The following is a 13139-nucleotide window of genomic DNA, read 5'->3' as shown; positions in this document are numbered from 1 at the left end:
ATATTTATGCTGAAAATTTAAAAGGTCTTGCAAACATTTAAGCACTACAGTATTGTTATTGTAAACTCTCTTCAACATATAAATATTAATCAATATTTAGATTAATATAAATTAAACATATTTCAGTTTTCAAACTCACATTGGCCTGACATAAATCTGTATGTACAAATATTGGACTTAACTATTAGACATTCAGGCATATCTTAAGAAAATTGAAGATAGATTTGGTCATCTTCTATCTGGGGGGTCAATGGAGAAGATTGGGAGAATCAGTATGTAATTAGGCTTTCTGTTACTTTGCAAATAGGAGAATCACATGATGTACAACAAACCAAAATTCTATTTCTGCAATGGAAACCAGACCTGGGAGAGAAATAAGACATTCTCACTTATACAATGTGAAGATGAGCAAAGTAGAATCATTTCTTTATTCTGGAAAAATATATTGGGTTGTATATTTTAGATCCCCTTTATGGATTACTGCCTTGTTGCGGTGAAGGACCTTGTGTAACTCAATGAAGCTATGAGCTATGCCGTGCAGGGCCACCCAAGTCAGACAGGTCATACCAGAAAGTTCTGATAAAATGTGATCCACTGGAGAAGGAAATGGCAACCCACTTCAGTATCTTTGCCATGAAAACCCCATGGACAGTACCAAAAGGCAAAAAGATATGATGCTGGAAGATGAGTCCCTCAGGTTGGAAGGTGTCCAATATGCTACTAGGGAAGAGCAGAGGGCTAGTACTACTAGTGCCAGAAAGAATGAAGCGACTGGACAAAAGCCAAAATGATGCTCAGCTGTGGATGCATGTGGTGGTGAAATGAAAGTCCGATGCTGTAAAGATTTATTCTCCATAGGAACCTGGAATCTAAGATCCATGAATCAAGGCAAGCTGGATGTGGTCAAACAAGAGATGACAAGACTGAACATTGACATCTTAGGAATCAGCAAACTAAAATGGACAAGAATGGGTGAATTTAATTCAGATGACCATCAGGTATACTACTGTGGGCAAGAATCCCTCAGAAGAAATGGAGTAGCCTTCATAGTCAATAAAAGAGTAGGAAAAGCAATACTGGAATACAACCCCACCAAATGACAGAATGATCTCAGAGCAAATCGAAGGCAAACCATTCAATATCACAGTAGACCAAGTCTATGCCCCAATCACTGGTGCTGAAGAGGATGAAATTGGTTCTATGAAGCTGTACAGCACCTTATAGAATTAACACCAAAATGATGTCCTTATCATCATGGGGGATTGGAATGCTAAAGTAGGAAGCCAAAAGATAACCAGAATAACAGGCTAGCTTGCCCTTGGTGTACAAAATGAAGCAGGGCACAGGCTGATAGAATTTTGTCAAGAGAATACGATGGTCATAGCAAACACTCTTTTCCAACAACCCAAGAGATAGCTTTACACATGGACATCACCAGATGGCCAACACAGAAATCAGATTGACTATGTGCTCTGCCACCTAAGATGAAGAAGCTCTATACAGTCAGTAAAAACAAGACTAGGAGCTGACTGTGGATCAGATCATGAACTTCTCGTTGCAAAATTTAGGCTTAAATTGAAGAAAGTAAGGGAAAGCACTAGGCCACTCAGATATGAACTAAATCATATCCTTGATGAATACACAGTAGAGGTGACAAGGTAGATCTGATAGACAGAATGCCTTAAGAATTATGGATGGAGGTTTGCAACATTTTTATAATTCATTTTTATATTCCTCATTTCTCCTTTATGATTATTGGCTTACTTACTCAGAAAGTTATATCAATATAAAAATCTGCATTACTTCTCTTTTCTTGACAGAAAGTATCAATTAGAAACTTTGCAGATTCCAGAACATAGCTTTTTAATATTAAATAAATGTGATCCATTTCTTATTTTTTGACGGTTTTGATGGTTTAACACTTTCTTATGCCCCATTTTTTAATTCTGCAAAGACCTCTACAATTCTCAACATAGATTCTAAATACAATAAATCAGTAGTAGACATCAATATAATAAAGGAGTATTATAGAAAATTTTATTAAATAATATACTTATATAAAACATAGAACTTTAGGAGGTAAAATGATATCTCTGAAGAATATAAGTTTAGAAGAAAAGAATCTCTAAAGAAGAGAAGCAAGTTTTGTCCCATCCAGCAATCTAGAATTGGAAATGTATGATTCTAATACTATGTCTGAATATACAGAAATCCTTCAGGAGAAAACAACTACAGTATATTGCTGAAGTGGAAAAGGTGACTCACAGACTGTATAGACAGTATTATTGTGTTTTATTGTTGTTAGCCGCCCTGAGTCCTTCAGGAGATAGGGCGGCATATAAGTCCCAAATATAAATAAATAAATAAATAAATAAATAAATAAATAAATAAATAAATAAATAAATAAATAAATAAATAAATAAATAAAAATAAACAGACAGACAGACAGACAGACAGTAGATTTTTTCCAATCTTCAGTATTCTCTTTCTTGATGATCTATTTACCAGGTAAATTTGCAAGCTTTACATTAATGGCCTGGGTCCGGGCTATTTGAGGGAACACCTGCTGCCGGCATCAAACGCCCTTCGCCCAGTGCGCTCCCACAGGGAGGGTCTGCTCAGGGTGCCGCCGGTGAGAGATTGCCGGCGGGTGACACCCAGGGATAGGGCCTTCTCGGTGGGAGCGCCTGCCCTCTGGAACCAGCTGCCGGTGGAGCTGAGGACTGCCCCCGACCTCCGATCATTCCGCCGGGGCCTGAAGACCTGGCTCTTTGAGCTCTCAGGCCCAGGCTGAGGAGAAATTTTAATTGGGGGTTTTAATGTATACAGGGTAATTTAATATTTTTTAATTGCTTTTTTAACTTTTGTATGGTGGATTTTTAATTCCCTGTAAACCGCCCTGAGTCCTCAGGGAATAGGGCGGTATATAAATGTAACTATAAATAAATAAATAATATATTGCTGTACAATATGCTGCCTTTATATTGCTCTGGTCTTTTACAAAACATCTTCTATAATATGAGTTTAGTGAAGTAAGTTTCTTGTTTTTTTTAACTCTTTATTTTCTGAAAGTACTTTTTTATTTAGTATTTTAAGAAATCAACATGCAGCTTCTAAGAAATAAACATGAATGTACAACAAAATTAATTCTTAAAAGAAAGAATCAGAACATGTTTGTCTTACATTCAAAATTAAACATGCAGATAGATATATGTCACTCATGAATAGAAATAGCACATCATAGGTGAATTTAATAATACACTTAGAGAAGAATTTTAGAAACATTTAAGCCACACATTTTTATTGTTTCCATTAAATCTATTTATAAAGATTGAACAAATCAACTTAGGTGCTGAATTCATATTTTAAAGATGCTTCTCAATATTGCTTAAGAAACATTAAATCAAAGATGGATTGTAGGTCATAGGACCATAACTCATGACTAGCTACATATTTTCTTTACCAGCATACTCAAATTTTATCCTCATAAAGAAAATTGTTCATATAATTGGAAAAGGGAAAAACCTTCAGAATTAATAGGAAGAGATAAGTCAGAGATCTAGTTTTTTCTGTCTTATTTTGTTTGGTATTTTAATTGTTCTGAAACTTGTTTTCTTTTTCTACTTTTTTATCAATATGTTTAAAAAAAACTATAAGTAACAGTATCAAAGAGACCTTAATACTAAATAATCAGCTTAAGATTTAAAATTTTATTTTACAACATATGCTTTCATGCATGTGTACTGAGTTTTTCAGTATTATATTTAACATTCACTAAAATTAATATATTCTTTCCTTTAATGTTCTATTTAATTGAGTTTTAAATTTAACAACCCTATTTATTGTTTTAATATTTTACAATGTATTTTAACAGTATGTCTGTAAGATGCCTAGAGTTATCTCTGGTGAGACGGATGACATGAAAATTAAATAAATAAATATATAATAAAATAAATAAATATTGATTCTATATGAAAAACATATTTCACTTAATAACATTGATGTTCTAAAGTTTAATTAGTACTTATAGTACATTTTTGTTGATTTTATTATCCACATTCAAAGTTATCTAAATATTAGAGTATTAATAATTCTCAACACTAAAAATATTATGCATTGAAATAATATATCATATTAAGATTTACAACAATATAATAAACATTTTAAGAAGGATTCAATATTTAAGATTCCATAAGTATATTCTATAATAAGCTAATTAAACTTATTACATTGCTGGTTTAAGACTTCTAAATCTTCCCAGAAAATAAATGAAAGTAAAAGTTCTTACATGAGATCTTCAATCAATGATGGTGGAGGGTCTTCCCTGAAACTTAAACCATTGTTCAAGAAAGTTGCTAGAGTTGCTATGCCACCAATTATAACACTCCTGATTCACAATATGTGTGCTGTGGTTTATCAGGAGTATGAATTTTACATTTCATATTATAAGCGTTGCATGCTTTAAAAGAGAAGAGCGCTACCAGCAAAAATATTACCAGCTCCATTTTCAGTGCAGGTTAAATCTTCCTTCTTCTTTGGGATTCTTATTCATTTGACAGAAATTTAATTCACAGATAATGTGATTAACCTCTTGTGATTTTTAAAAGATCCCTCTTTAGGAGTGAGCATTCAAAAAAAAAGAAAAATCTATCCCAGATCAAGTTAAAAAATCTAAATCTGTTTTTATTCTTTCTTCACTTCAAATAGATACATGTATTTTCTCCTTCTTTTGTACTTGGAAACTGAAAATCCAAGAGAGATGTAACCAATAGAAACATTATCAGTCTTGGGATAATTAAAGAGTAACATATTGACTACTTCAGTCCCAACAGTGTTAAGTCTGGAATGACGAGCATTGACAGTGATGTTGTTGCAAAAGAATGTTTTATTGAATGCACATAGGTCAACTGCTGAGGGGCCGTTAAACCCCGAATTATATATCAAATCAACTTAAACTATAACCAATCCACCTGCAAAATCAATATGAATGCGGGACCATGGGTTTCTAGCTACCTCCCACTTGTGTACCGGTTTGTGTGATTGTTCAGGCCTAGACCTCTGACACTGATAACACCCAGCTATTCTTTCCTCAATTGCCGTGTCTAACCCAGGCCACCATAAATGACTCCTAGCAAGGGCTTTCATGCGAACAATCCCAAGGTGCCCCTCATGTAGTTCCTCAATGACTGCGTTCCTATGACCTTCAGGAATGATAACCCTATTGCCCCACAATATGCATCCCTGATGTGATGACAATTCATCCTTCCTCCGAAAATAAGGCGTGAATTTGGGGTCAGGATTTTTATTGGGCCAACCACCCTGTACCCATGCTGCAATTCTGCTGAGGATGTAGTCTTTATTAGTGGCTGATGCAATATCCTTAGCTGTCAATGGACATTCAGGAAGTTCGTGTAAAGAGAGGATTTGCCCCACAGGAGCTGGGTCAGGCCCTGTATCTGCTAGAGGTAATCTGCTGAGGGCATCAGCATGCCCCATCTCCTTCCCAGGTCTGTGTTTAATGGAAAATGTGTATGCTGATAGGAAAATAGACCATCTTAGCATTCTAGGGGACATGATTTGGGGTGTCTGTTTGTCAGTAGTGAACAAGCCAAGCAGAGGTTTATGGTCTGTGTATATAGTGAAGTCCCTACCGTAAAGGTAATCATGGAACTTTTTTTTATTTATTAAAAGGTTTTAACATACAATTTTTCCTTTAAAAATCCCCCTCCCCCTCCCTTCTCCCTCCCCCCCACCTCTCCCCCCTCCCCCCCGACTTCCCAGAGCTAAATACAAGGTATATAAAAAAAACCAATCATAAACAACCATATACTAACAACCATAAACTCTAAAATCCATCACTCTCTAGCTTATATAGGATAATATATATATATATTAAGTATATATAGAAAAACAAAAATAGAAAAAGAAGAAAAGAAAGAAGACTTATTCAAATGCTACATGAAACTTCTTAACCCTATACTTGTTCTGGATAAACTCAATCCATTTTCTCCATTCCATAATATAGCGTTCTTGCGAATGATCTTTCAAATAGGCCGAAATCTTCGCCATCTCAGCCAGGTCGGAAACCTTTAAAGTCCACTCTTCTATGGTCGGCAGTTCCTCTTTCTTCCAATACTGGCCTATCAAAAGTCTCGCTGCCGTAATTAAATTCAACATCAACTTAGTGTCCACAACTGTAGCATCTATAATTATTCCCAACAAAAAAAGTTGCGGACAAAACTTTATCCTCTGTTTAAAAATCTTCTGCATATTCCACCAGACTTTTATCCAAAAAGCCTTAACCTTTTTACAAGTCCACCATATGTGAAAATATGTTGCGTCTTCATCACCGCATCTCCAACATTTAGGCTGATAATTCGGATACATACTTGCAAGCTTTTTAGGATCTAAATGCCATCTATAAAACATTTTGTAAAAATTCTCTCTTAGATTTTGAGCTTGTGTAAATTTTACATTCCTCACCCAAATCTTTTCCCACGTGTCCATTGTAATAACTTCCTGGATGTTTTGGGCCCATTTTATCATACAATCCTTAACCAGTTCTGTTTCTGAGTCAATCTCTATCAACGCAAGATATATCCGTTTAATATGTGCTGGTCCCTGATTTCTGATTTGCTTTATCAAGTTCTCATCAGTCATTGTAAATCCATTTTTCTGGTCTTCTTTCCACCTGGCCCGTAACTGAGTATATTGAAACCAATTTTGAACAACCTTCTCTTCTCGCAAGAGGCTATATGATTTCAAACACCAAACATTTATTTCCAAGCTTAGGATCTCCTTGTACGTAGTCACATCATGTTTGAAGCCAGCATGTATATTTTCTATAGCGTGTTTTGGAATTGCCCACAATGGTATCTTGCAATCTAACTTATGTCTGTACTTCTTCCAAACTCTCAACAATGCCTGTCTTAAAATATGCACTCTAAACACATTGTCTACCTTCTTGTCATACAACAAATATGCATGCCAGCCAAACAACAAATCATGGAACTTTTTAACACCAGCCACTATGGCTAATGCTTCTCTGTCAATTTGCGCATAATTCCGTTCAGCTTTAGTTAGGGTTCTGGAATAATATGCGATTGGCCTCTGTTGTCCCTGGTCATCCATGTGGCTAATGACTGCCCCCACTCCATAAGGTGAGGCGTCACATGCTAGAAAGATTGGCTTGTTTTCAATAAAATGGGTAACCATGGACTGGCTAGACAATATGTCCTTCAAAGTTTGGAAGCTGATTTTGTGCTTTTCTTGCCACTGCCAAGGGGTCTTTCTGTCTAACAGCCTGTGTAAGGGTTCAGCAATAGCTGCTTTATGAGGCAAAAAGGTGTGATAAAAGTTTATTAATCCTAAGAAAGCTTGCAGTTCCGCCTTATTTTTGGGTTCAGGTGCTGACTTAATTGCTTTAATTTTCCCCTCTGTGGGATGTATACCCCGTGCATCAATTCTGAATCCTAAAAATTCAGTAGATTTAACCCCAATAAAACATTTTTCCTTTTTTAACTTAAGCCCTGCATCTCTAAATTTTCCCAGTACCTGTTCCAGCCAGTCAGCTAAGATTTCTTCAGTTTTTCCAGCTATCAGGACATCATCGAAGTAAGGGCATACACCTGGTATGCCCTTTAGGGTCCTCTCCATCACCTCTTGAAAGATGCCTGGAGCTGCAGCAATGCCGAATTGAAGTCTGTGAACTCGGAACGCCCCCTTGTGGGTAACTATCATTTGAGCCTCGGCGGCTTCCTTAGACACAGTAAGTTGCAAATACGCCTGCGCCAAGTCGAGCTTGGCAAAGATGGCGCCATCCTGGATCGTCGCGAGGACCTGCTTCACCGTTGGGACCGGGTAAGCGTGCTTTTTCATTGCCAAATTTAGAGTTGCTTTATAGTCAGCACAAAACCTCACATCCCTGTTCGGTTTCAGGGGTGTGACGATTGGTGTCTCCCAGAGGCCTCCTTCTACCGGTTCCAGCACGCCCTGGCCTACTAGCTTGTCTAGTTCGGCCTCGTTTTTTTGTTTAAGGGTGAAAGGCACCCTCCGGGCCTTAAGCCTAATGGGCTTAACTGCTGGATCTAAATTAAAATTAATGGGGGGCCCTTGTATCTACCTAACGACCCATCAAATATGTCTGCGAAATCATCACAAACAGATTTGAGGGTCTTACTGTGTAATGTATTAATTCCCCCCACCCAGATTCCAAGGGCCGAGAACCAATTGAGGCCTACTAAGCTGGTTCTCTGGCCTTCGGTAACTAAAAGATCTAAGGAGCCTCTGAATCCCTTGTACTTAACAATGACTGTGGCCTTGCCTTTTATTTTTATGGGGTTTTTTTGGAAATCTGCTAATTGAATTTGGGTCGGTTTTAGGGGAATCCTACGACCATTTTTTATTTCTATGTACTTAAGTGTATTACTCGATATTATTGATACTGAGGCCCCCAAATCTACTTCCATCTTGCAGGGAATGCCCTGCAGTTGGACTTCTATTTTTAATTTAGGTCTCAGTATATGGTTGATCCTGGGGTTCTCTACATGGTTGACTCCCACCCCCTCCCCGCGGTTGGAAGTGCGTGCCTTTGGTCTGGGGGTCTCTCTGCCACTACAATTGGGGGTTACCTTACCTTCGGGCCATGCGTCGATTTCGTGGAGGCGGTTGTCGCGCAGTTGGCTTCGGCAAATGGCCTGGATATGGCCCGTTTTTCCACACTGCCTGCATTTAACAGTACAGAATCGGCAGGTCGCTCAGGGGTGGTTGCCACCACAGCTACCGCATCTTGCTTCTGGGTCACATGGTATGGTCTGGCTGTCCCTCTGGGGTCTTTGTTGTACTGGAGGTTGTTGTCGTCTTCCATGGTTGGAACCATCTGTGCGTGAGGGTCTCGCCTCCATCTTCCCGAACCTTCGGGCTATTTCATCAACGTCGGCTTCCCACTGGTAATCCACCTTCCCACTGTTCACATGGCTCTCAAGGTTGATTTCTGCCGAGGTGCCCATGCTGTTGTGGGGGGGTCTCGTCTCCCAGTTGACTCGTATGTTAGTGATTCGTCTAAGACTTCTTGTAGGTCTCCTGTGGGCTTTGCGATTATCCTGTTTTGTAAATGTTCGTCTCGCAGCCCCAAAACCACTCTGTCGCGGATTCGAATTTCAAGATTGTCATATTTGCAGCGCAGGGCCGCTTCTCTGACTGCAGCCACGAACTGTGTTATCGACTCGCCGGGTCTTTGATTTCGTTTTTCGAATATTCTTCTCCAATATAATTCCAACCGCTTCGGTGTAAAATGGACTTTTAGCTTGGCCAGTAGGTCGGCGTACGACACACTGGAGACCGGCAACGGTTGGCACAGACCGACGGCGACCCGGTAAACCGGTGTGCCGCTGATGGTGAGAAGTGAAGCCGCTTTCTTCCGGTCATCGGTTATGCCATTAACCAGCATAAACCCCTCAACTTGACCGACATACTCTTCCCAATCTTCAGGGTAGTTGGGGTCGAATTCCTTCAGGGAACTGACTTGCGCCATTCTGTTCGTTGTTGTTGTGATCGGGTTTCGGTTGACTGTGATTCAAATTTTCCAGCTTCGCGCGCTGCTGGCTTTCCGCCGCTCCTTCACTGTTCCGTCGATAATCCCATCCTTGTCACCACTGTTAAGTCCGGAATGACGAGCATTCACAGTGATGTTGTTGCAAAAGAACGTTTTATTGAATGCACATAGGTCAACTGCCGAGTTGCCGTTAAACCCCGAATTATATATCAAATCAACTTAAACTATAACCAATCCCCGGCCATGAATCTCCCGCCGCGAATACAATGTCCAATCCCTGCACCAGGGTTTCCCGCCTAAGGAAAACCACTCCCCTTTAACTACGGACACAACAGACAGTATGTGAGGAAAACATGTTGTTTTCAACATTTAATGTACTCCAGCTTTGTCAAAAAGAACTGTATATTAGAAATATCCAACAGCCAAAAAACAAAAAAAGATGCTGGAAATATCTAGGCCGTCGTTGCCCAACATGGCACCCTCCAGGTATATAGACTCCACAGCTTGCAGAATTTCCAGTCATTTATAAATAATTGGAGAAGATTATCATAATATTACTTGTCTGTGTGTGTTCAAATCCAATACTGCATTTTTTGCTTCCATTAAAGATTGGTGGGGGGATTGTATCTTTCCACCATAAGCATAAGTTACCAATCCTCAGAGATATACAGAAAATCTAACCTGTTTCAGTCTTGTGCCTCACTTCTCTGAGAACTTAAAAAGGGAGCTGAATCTATATTTCATCCATAAGACCAACAGTCAGAAAGAGAGAGAGAGAGAGAGAGAGAGAGAGAGAGAGAGAGAGAGAGAGAGATGATATATAGATACATTGTTGCAATATATTTATCATTATAAATATATACTGATCAGTGATAATATATGGGGATAATATATGTACAGTACAGTTTTGTGGTTTTTGTTCTCTTTAATGCACAATTTTTAATGTTCTATTTATTTTTTGTTTTGCTTTTATATAATTTTTTGGGAGTCTGTATTTTAATTTTTTGAATAAAATAAAAAGTTACTAAAAAATCAAATAGCGTTGACATCAAGACTGAGACCCATTCTCCAAGATAGGTCTGATTGATTACCTTATTGCCAGTACAGAGTCAGGGGCTTTTGCTGTCTTTGTAATGAAATGTAAATTTTTATGCCCATGGGTGCACCTCTTCATTCTCCTCTATAATCCTATTTCCAGCCAAAGTTTCAGAAAAGGAATCTTGCCCAATCTTGATGGAGGAAATACTATCCGCTGCAAGGAAGCATAATTTGTGAAATAATACATAGCCTGAATTCAGACAAGTCCCCCAACATGTCACCAAAGGCTGGGGAGGAAGAGCCAAAGTAGGAGCAATTTCTTTGAACTTTTGTACTCAAAGTGGAGTTTTAATGAACATTTTCCCCCATTCAAAATTATCTTATCTACATCAGGATAGTTGCCTTGAATCTCTTTGGCCACTCTGTGTAAACCATGTGCAAGGAATGCAATATGAATCCTTTTTGGATAAATAAGTTTTAAGTCCCTTGGCTGCTCTAGTCATGTATGGAGAGGCATCTGTTATAAAAAGAAAGATATTGCCCCTTTTTATAGCATCTGGCCAGAGTAGTTTCAAAGAATCATCAAAGAGCATAGCAATAGTGCAAAACTCAACTTATGACCACAATTGAGCCCAAAATTTCTGTTGCTAAGCAAGACATCTGTTAAGTGAATTTTGCCCAATTTTATGACCTTTCTTGCCACTGTTGTTAAATGAATTACTGCAGTTGTTAAGTTACCAGCAAGTTTGTTAAGTGAATCTGGCTTCCTCATTGACTGTGCTCATCAGACTTTCACAAAAGTTGGTCACATGATCCCGGGACACTGAAACCGTCATAAATATTAGTCAATTGCCAAGCATCAATTGTGACCATGGGAATGCTACAACGATTGTAAGAGTGAAAAAGTCATAAGTCCCTTTTTTAATGCCGTTATAATTTTGAACGGTCACTAAATGATCTGTTGTAAATCAAGGACTACCTATAATTATTTACTTTTTGCAGAGTTTCACATCTTAGAAGAAATATTTCATCAGGCTTGTCGCATTTCAGAATGCCAGTAACACTGGCTACATGTCTTCCATTAACATCACTTATTTCATCAATTGAAATCTATATCTTATTGTTGCCAACAGCAGATCTTATCTTTCCTAACACATCTTCATAGCAGTCAGAGATGTAACTTTTCCTTACAATTGATTCATTTGGAATCAGGTGACTGGTGTACTTTCCCAATACAAGCCTGAGGCTACCACTACCTAATTTACTTAAGGGAATATTTGAAGTAACCATCATCATATAGAGATCCTTACAAAATACTGACTGGGTATATGATGAACCTGCAGTTTGAAGAGAAGCTCTTTCAAAAAGCAGTTGTCATCTGTTCTCAGTGAAGATAAATCTTGCTAAACAACTCTTGTTTCGCAGTGTCACAATGTTGTTGAATAATAAAACACTTTTGGGCTGATTCCAGCTCTCATGTGACCCCCCCCCCACCACCTCCAACATACACATTCTTGAGTAGGGGAGCAAATAAAAACAAAACAAAACACTTTTTTTTCAGGCCTGATCACAGAGAAACCTTTGCCCTCTCCCTCCCTCCTTCACATATTCCTGAGGGGAAAATAAGAAACAGAAAACAAAACAGGTAAATTCTCACCTTTTTTTTCAGGCCTGAAAGCCATCTCCCTCACAAACACACACACACAGTGACACACACCTAAGTTGGGGAACAAATAAGAAAAAGAAAAGAAGCAAATTCTCACCTTTTTCGTGCATGGTCAGGTGGAGAAGCCTCTCCCCCCCTCTCTTTTACTGGTACAATAAAATTAAGAACTTGTAATTCCATCAATATTGGTAAGGTGTCCTGATCTGATCCAGGAAAGCAGACACAAACTACGTTATTGCCACCACGATCTTTCACATATGGGATAAAATTCTTATGCTGAAATACAGTATTTCCCTTTCACCAAACTAGCACTTCTAATTCAAAGCATACTATCTGTCTGTTTGTCTCTCCGTCTATCTATCTATCTATCTATCTATCTATCTATCTATCTATCTATCTATCTATCTATCTATCTATCTATCTATCTATCTATCAATTAGACTTTCAGGCCTATCTTAAGAAAACTGAAGATAGTTACATTTGATCATCTATCTGCGGAGTCAATGCAGATATTTGGGGGAATTAATATGGTATTAGGCTGTCTGCTACTGTGCAAATAGGAGAATTGGCTAATGTACAACAAACCAAAATCATATTTTTGTAATGGAAACCAGGCCTGGGAGAGAAATGAGACATTCTCAAATGCACAATGTGAAGATGATCAAAGTAGAATTGTTTCTTTATTCTGGTAAAATATGTTGGGCTGTATATTTTAGGTGTCTTTCATGTGTAGGTCAAAAGGTTGGGGAAAGAAGATGTAAAGCATAATTTTTTGTTACTGATTATTTCAATAATAAATGTTCTTTCTAAATGATAGACTTAATAACAAAGATAGACTTAATAATTGGAAAAAAAATTTCTCCCACTTATGCTCCATTGTCC

The sequence above is a fragment of the Vipera ursinii genome, assembly GCF_947247035.1.
Source record: "Vipera ursinii genome assembly, chromosome: Z".
Taxonomy (NCBI): domain Eukaryota; kingdom Metazoa; phylum Chordata; class Lepidosauria; order Squamata; family Viperidae; genus Vipera; species Vipera ursinii.
The sequence above is the reverse complement of the archived record's forward strand: the minus strand, read 5'-3'. Positions refer to the sequence as shown.